Genomic DNA, 6000 nt, shown 5'->3' with positions numbered 1-6000 from the left:
TACCATATACACGGCGTTGATCTCACTTATATATTAGTAGGGCCCTTCAATACTTTGACCTAGTTCTGGATGTGTTTCAGTATTTATAATATATTATGATATTAAAAACTCTCAGGCAAAACAATCACACGTATGGTATTTTCACGTTGTTACGAATACAACTTGATTTCATTTTTGTTTTTTTATATTAATTGTAAGTATCACACGAGGCTGTTACATCACATAGTTCTCATACGACTACACAAGACGTCACGGCTATTCGATAGATGGCAGGCGTGTGATTCCGTAGTAACTTGCGACGCTACAGTGGTCAGAGATACAAGTAGAATACATTATTATAGAAAAAACTCTATTATCTGAGGTAATGGTGGGGAGGGGTCACATGGATAAATGAAAACCACGGTTAATCGAAACTTAAATTAAAATATGCATATGTGTATATAATACCATGTGTCCATGTTATAAAGTTTGGGCTTGAAATATGATGTAAACAGTCTTTATTTTTTGTGGTTTGAAATGATTTTCCTATTATAAAATGTTTAAATGTTTGTCTGACTTTAATATAACTACACATTATTAATTTTATCATTATTATTTATCATTCTTGACCAAAGTTCAGTATACTGCTTATGCGCCTATGCCTTTACTTTTGTTACTTATAAATTTTCGGAAGAGTGAGCCTGGTTAATTGAAAGTACGGATAATCGACAATCTTACTGTATTTGACAAGGTAACGTGATTTAGACTTGAAAGACTCGGAATAATATTTGCAAGATAGGAATAGATGGGCGCTGAGTGGAGGCTAATGATCTAAAATTTCTTTTGACTTTTAAGTCTAAAGCTATAACTGTAAGATTAATACAAATTAGTAATATATTTATCGTTTTATCATTTTAGAAAATACCTCATTTTAACTTTCTTTAGAGCATTTAGTCTGTTTTTATCATTAATCGTTTTTGTAAGCTCTTTGTACACAACACACAGGAATTATAAATAACATACATTTACTAATAGTACTTACTTTTATTTGAAAGTTTTGGAATGGTATAAAAAAAAGTATTATATTACTAACGAATGACGGCTACCCGATGGTGGAGTGATAAATTTTATATAGGTAGTAGGTATAGTGGCGGAGCGATAACAAATAAGTAGGTACCTATACTCAACTTTATTACGGCTAACAAAAAATAGAACTTGTAAAATATAATAGGGAGCATCATATACAATAATCGCAGTCAAAAGAAAAAAAAAAATTGGTTACCTTTATAATATAAGTATTTAACTTAATATTATAATTGTTTCAATCGAAACACCGTATGTGATTATTATTGGCTATAGTTAATAATATTATATTCTCATAATCATTGAGTATATTAATATTTAATACTATATTATAATATCTATAATAGGTACTCAATTGTATTTTAGTAATACATATTAACTAAGTAATGTTCACATTTTAATTTATACCTAGTTAAACAATATAACTCCCCCCAAACTTCAGCCTAACACGGACGATTTAGAGATGTAACAAAGAATTTCTACTGTTCATTTTTTTTTAAATTGATTACATAGTACCTAATAAAAATTATTATTTAATATAAAATTATGAATATCTTGATAAGTATGTTTTTGTGATTTAATCTTACAATAATACAATTAAAACGTATACATGAAATATCAATTAATAATAATAATAAAAAAAATAGTAATAACAACGCATTTGGAATTTTTATGTATGGTCATCATTAATTTTTTAATTTCGTAATTCATGCACAACATTTTCGTATTTCACAGTTTGTTGTACTGTAGACAAAATTCGTCAATTCTCTACATTATGATAGTATTTATTTTAATTTCTGTAACTTCAAAGTTTAGGAGTTACACAGACGTCTGACATATAATATTTTTATAGATACTATAGTATAAAAAAGTTTTTTTTCCGAATAAAAAATTATCAAATATAAGATATATTAAATCATTTCAAGTATAATGGGTAAAGATAAAAAAAATATATTTAGGAGATGTTTAAGCGCCCTACAGATTTTTTTTTTAAACCAAATTTACTCGTATAATCTTAAGAGTAGGTACCTATTTGTATTTTTGTATATATTATATAATAGGTACCTATGTATAAACACACGAAAAAAGCACAGTAACATATTATCTAATATCTACAAATATATCATTTTCTAGTCTAGTTATAAGTAGGTTTTTTTTTTATATAGATTTTTGGGCTTAGCTCCCCCTCGTTATTTATGCCACTGGAAACGAGTAACCACTGACTAGAGCTACGTTTACCAATATGACATCATGACTTGACATACTACTGGGATAGGCGACAGTAGTATGACGTATGAAACTTGTTAAGTATCATTAAAATCAAGATCTACACATGGCACAAAGCGCTGACAGTGGGAGGCGGTGGTGCGGGGATATGACGAGTGTGACCACATCGTGTACCGCTCAACAAACCGGGCAGCACTGAGCACGGTACCGAATATCCCTCTACAGTTAGACGTACCGTCAGCCACCGCCGCCGCCAACACTGTTCATCGTTCGCGTGACCAGAGGGGAGAGCGAGATTCCTGATTGTTTTCTTCAAATTCAATGTAACATAATACTAGTTACTACGTCTGCACTACCGACGACCAGCAGTGAGGCTCGTGACGTTGTCGCACGTTGTTTGTTGTTGTTCGTTTCGTCATCCGTTTGTTTTTTTTTTTTTCTGTATACCTCAATCGTTTTGTTGTCTGTTTTGTTATTGTTTCCGTGTACTCGTCTTCGCTTCCTTCGCTAATGTTTTGAAGATTTAAGCACAAGGAAACGGGTTAATTGACGGTAAGTAATCAATATCACGTTTTTGTATTCATATAACGTTTTGAATGTTTTGATCAACAGTAGATAATTTCCTAAGATATAATATATTATCGATTATAGATTACCATATTAAGTAGGTACTAATATCGGACGCGTTTTCTACAGCTATATTAAAATATAATAGGTAAAATTTTATGGGTGATCATGATATATTGAAATATGTGATGGGCTACTCGAAATGTATAAATACAATTTGCATAGGTAGTTATTAATTATGCTACAAGTGTTACGGGTGGGTTTTAAAACCTTTATTTAATTAGAATGATTAAAAACCTTCCCAATATCTGCCATGTTGGTGATTTACTGAAATATCAGGACGTAGATGCGTTGATAGTAAAAAATACAGTTTTTTTTTTTTGTTTATCGACTGTAACGTACAAAAGGAGCCGAGAAATACGAATTATTATTAAACGAACGGGTTTACGTTGTCGTCTTTATAATTTATGCTATGACATCAGACACAGGTAGTAGGAAGAAAATTATATTATTATTATATTTTAATGTCTTTACCTACCGTGGTTACACCTGCTTTGACCGAGTCGACATTTCTTTGTCTATACACGTGCACGCTTGTTTTTATTTATTGTCGTTAAAAAATATAGCTTTTCAATATCGAGATCGTAGTTTAACTACACCAGTTTGTTGTTACAAATTATCTAATTATAATATTATTGGTACAAATATACAATTACAATGACGTTTCGCAGCCGAGTTGCGTTGCAGCCGCTGCGGATCACGAAATCGTTCTACTGACACGGAAAGAGATTTGAATGAACGTCACTAGATCGTCGCACAACTTTCGGTTCAAAATCTATCTCGTAACTTCTCATTTATTCTTTTACAAAATTGAGATTTTTGGCATCGATTACGTGTTAATCAATGTGTCGTTTATTTTCTTATAATGTATTTGTGGTGGATTCCAGGAATCTATGTTCCACTTTAACAACGTTTTGATATTTAATCGAAAGTTTTACTCAAAGTTTAGTAGCACTTTTTTACATTATTTTAATTAATTGTAGAATATATTTTTACTAACTGTTTGTAATATTATCGTATGACCTCAAATGTTTATGAACTATCATATTATTATGTACTTTCCAGATTATCTAAGTGGTATATATATATATATATATTATATATATATATATATATTCATTACAGGTATTATGTAAATATCCTAGCAGATTGGTTTATAGTAGAAATTATTTAAAATATAATAAAGATATACAGATTAGCTAAATACATTGGCATGTATAAATCGTCTTATAATTACAAACTTTTATATTATATATCTATTTATATTGATTATTATTTGCAATTCAAATTTGTTTTCATCATATTTTATTTATTAATCTTTTATGGTGAATTTCAAATTTTAAAATAGTACCTACTTACATTTCTATTAATAATTATTTAATCCGACTAAGTTAATTTAATATAAATATATGAAAGTATACCTGATTATACCAAATAGGTACAACAAAAAATGAAATTAGTAAAATATAAGTAAGTTAATGATAAATAATAAATTTAATATGCAAATATTTTAATGTAAAAGTACTTAGTTATACGTATCTACCTACTATATATATATGTGTAATTAATGGAAAACTCAAAATTATAATTATATAAGTATTACCTAGATTTTTGAAATAAAATAATAAGAAAACTGTAATATTGGAATTAGATTAGCCACTGTGCACGTCTTTATGATTTATTTAGTATCTAAAACATAATATCACATATCATAAAATTTTGATTTTTTGAGTATAAGTATTTAAAAAAAAAATACCGATAATTTTAAAATCACTTCTTGCTCTTTTAAATAATCGTGTGTTTATTAACACATAACATATAATCAATAGCCTCGTTTCTTTACTTATAAGTCAAAACCTACAAAATAATATTTTTAATTAATAAAATACTGTATAATACGTAGGTATTTTTACATCAAATTTTAAGTACAATTTGTATAATAAAATGAAGGAATTATTAATTTTTTTTTTTAAAACCTCAGCGGATTTTCTGTAATATTTATAAATATTAATTAAGTATACGTATATCAGTAAAATGTACTAGAATAATATGTTTCGTAATCATAATTTATAATGATGCCAATTTATTAACATATCACACAATTAGGTACTTAATTATAAAATAACTGATATCACTAGTTGTTTAATATCTATAAGAACACTAGAATAGTTATAGAACATAGAGTAATTACTCTATGAGCTAAAGCCAGGTATATCTATCTTATAACGTTGCTAGAACTAAAAACTTGTGATATACCTAGAATTAAATGTTGAATTATATTAGGGTTTTACCAGCCACCAATGAACTTCGTTCCGATCGGAACGGGAATATATTATGTTATATACTGATCACAATAATATGTGGAGTAAAGTTAAAAAAATTACGAGCGAATCGTTGGAATGTTTTCGTTGCATAATCCTATTATATAACTGTTAATTAATAATTTGTTTTATTTCAAGTGTGGATTTTAATATTAGCATGCTTAAGCTATAGCAAGTATTTAATGTATAATGTTTAAAATATTGTAGCTAGTTTGTGACTTGTAAAATTTATTATTTTTATCAATATTCTTCCCCTCCCTCGAACTGCTCAAACCTCAAAGTTCAAAGTAAAATTCTTAATAGTTAGTGTTAAACCCATAATTAACTAACTTAGTAATAGTAAGTTAATTATAGTTAAACTAACGTATAATTGTTTGTAAATATGTTTAGTCTATAGACGTTACACTGCATATGCGCTATTTTATCAAACCTAATACATTTTAATTTTATAAGTTTTAATTTTTTACTATATTAATAATTTAAAAATATTTTTATAATACAATATAAAAATAAAAATATATTACATATTAGGTATATGTTACTTATTGTATTTTACTTGACGAGGAATCTATCCGTTTACAGAACCTCAAATTATTTTTTATTATTATTGCTTAATTTAGATTTTTTGGTTTAGATAAAAGAATGTGATTATCACCAAAATAAAGGTAGTATATTTGCACCATCACAAGTAATCAAAAATATGATTTTCAGTTTATACTTAAGTAAATATAATATGTATCACCCGTAAATAAGTGATTATAAA

At 27.6% G+C, this 6000-nt stretch overlaps 1 protein-coding gene across 1 annotated transcript in view; it reads left to right on the top strand.

Moving 5' to 3' along the window:
- Positions 1-2620: 2620 nt before the first annotated feature.
- The window catches only part of LOC112597967 (protein draper-like), a 28841-nt gene continuing 25461 nt past the window's right edge, over positions 2621-6000 (top strand). The window contains exon 1 of the mRNA XM_025344240.1: positions 2621-2841. The gene's annotated coding sequence lies outside the window, so the exon portion shown is untranslated. The remainder of the gene's footprint in view (positions 2842-6000) is intronic.

Source organism: Melanaphis sacchari, unplaced genomic scaffold (assembly GCF_002803265.2).
Source record: "Melanaphis sacchari strain LSU unplaced genomic scaffold, SCAv2.0 Contig44_pilon_pilon, whole genome shotgun sequence".
NCBI classification, from domain to species: Eukaryota; Metazoa; Arthropoda; class Insecta; order Hemiptera; family Aphididae; genus Melanaphis; species Melanaphis sacchari.
Note: the sequence above shows the minus strand (reverse complement) of the source record. Positions and strands in the feature narration are given on the sequence as shown.